The sequence below is a fragment of the Microtus ochrogaster genome, linkage group LG5 (assembly GCF_000317375.1).
Source record: "Microtus ochrogaster isolate Prairie Vole_2 linkage group LG5, MicOch1.0, whole genome shotgun sequence".
NCBI lineage: Eukaryota > Metazoa > Chordata > Mammalia > Rodentia > Cricetidae > Microtus > Microtus ochrogaster.
Genome location: NC_022031.1, coordinates 37,963,896 through 37,966,130, shown reverse-complemented (window position 1 = coordinate 37,966,130; position 2,235 = coordinate 37,963,896).

The window sequence follows — 2,235 nt, the reverse complement described above, 5'->3', positions numbered from 1 at the left end:
TGTAGACCAGGCTGGTCTCGAACTCACAGAGATCCGCCTGCCTCTGCCTCCCGAGTGCTGGGATTAAAGGCATGCGCCACTACCGCCCGGCTCCTTGTTAATCCTTAAACCTTTTTAGAGCCATGCCTGAGGCCTTCACAAGGTTGAGCATACACCTGAGAGCAAATGCTAAGGTCAGGAGTCAGGTTTCTTGTGTGAAGGTACCGGGTTCTTTGGAACTGGAGTTACAGTTGTGAGCTGCCATGAGAGAGCTGGGAATTGAACCTGGGTTCTCTGCTAGAGCGGCCAATGCCCTTAACCTCTGAGGCATCTCTCCAGCCCCAGAAGCCAGGTTTCTTAACCACCATCAGTCCATGATACCTAGCTAGCCTCAATTTCACACTTCTATACTATATTTTTATTTGTCTATTTTGTGACTATGGTGTATGCCTTCAGAAGCTAAAGGGGCAGAATGCCATGAAGCTAGAGTTACAGGTGGTTGGGGGTCTGCCCTTCACCATCATGGGGATTTGGGAAACCCAGCTCAGGTCCTCTGATGGAGCAGCAAGAGCTTCTGAAACCTAAACCATCTCTCCAGGTACAGAGATTGTTATCTAAACATTTACTTTCTTCAAGATTACTGTTTCTCCCTTGGTGGCAAACTAAAACACTCCAGAACAACTATGTTGATACTTCTAATTTTTGCTTTAGATACATTGATCATGACACTAGCTTACTGACATAATTCAGCCCAGGATTAAGAGACTTAAGTGGATACATCTCTTGTGAACACCTGTACAGCGGTCTGTTTCTGTTCTGGACATTGCCTGCCGCAAGAGAAGGAAGGGACACATCGTTAGCTCAGCCACCAGGGGGCAGCATCATCGCCGCGGTCCTAGGACAGCTAAAGTCAAAACAGCCCTGGATTGCGCGCCTCATCCTTGCTTCATCCGATTTAAAACCGTATTTTTAATTTGTTTTTATTACTCGATGCGTTACTGCTAAATCAAATGTTTATCATTTATCTGTATCCATTTAAGAATGGGACAAATTTCTTTCCCGCTTGTCGGGTTCAAGTCTTTCATTAGGCACAGAAGCGGCGTTTAGTCTCCCAAGAAACCTCTGGGGAATAAAGAAACCTTTGCTTAGAGAGGGCTCTGCTGCTGAGTAATTTAGGAACTTAAGTCGAGAAGGAAAGCCCTGAGGGTGATGTGAACTTCCTTCAGCCTTTAAGTCAAACATCAGTTATTCCGTATCTTCAACATTTGGTACCACTGGTTCGGGTACATTGGGCTGTTTGCGTGGGCATCTTTGAGGTAAACGCCTTCTACACACTGCCACCCTTTCGCGGGGTTGAATGCCTGCGGACCTTAATGGCCTGGGTTGGGCCTAGAACTTTCAGGACAGGAGCCCACGCTGCCTTGGATCGCCGGAATGTCCTACCCTCACCCTGTCTCCGGCGTACTGGGAAGGGACAAAGGACATTCTGCTAAGGCCTGCGCAACCTCAGAACTAAACGCCTGGACCGAGCCTTGCTTTCCAGGCTCCAGGCGCCATCTGCAGGCCTGGGAGTAGAGATATTCTGGGCACATCAACAGGCACAACTGCACCACACGCTCACGCTAATTGCACACAGATAGTGACACAATTCCACGACACACACTTATTCAGACATTCAGCCTGGGTCCTCTACCGTTCACCCCCTTGCATCTCTACTTCCACAACAAACTTGATTGACTTTAAAGTGGGGATGGAGAGTCCCTTATCCCAGTGGCAAAAAAAAAAAAAAAAAAAAATCGTCCTGTCCTCCCATCTCTGGCACAAGGATTTGGTCAGTCTAGAGTACATGAAGACGATGTAGGTTCCTTGGTGGAGTATGAAGCCAAACTGAGCTAAGCCCACCTGAGGTGTCCTAATAATCGGGGACAACCTTCCCTGCGTTTACACTGAACTCGGAGCCCCACAAAGGCAGTTTAGCCTAGTGGAGGCTGAACTGAGTGAGACCGTGGGCACCGGGCATGCAGTCGGAAACCTTTCACACCTTCCTCCGTGTACTGCAGGCCTCCATCTCCATCCCCACCCCTACTCTCGACGAAATCTAAACCAATGGCTGGGTGTGGATGACGGAAAGCCGCTAATATCTATTAGAAGGGGATCACTAACTAGGGAGGCAGAGGCAGGCGGATCTCTGTGAGTTCGAGACCAGCCTGGTCTACAAGAGCTAGTTCCAGGACAGGCTCCAAAACCACAGAGAAA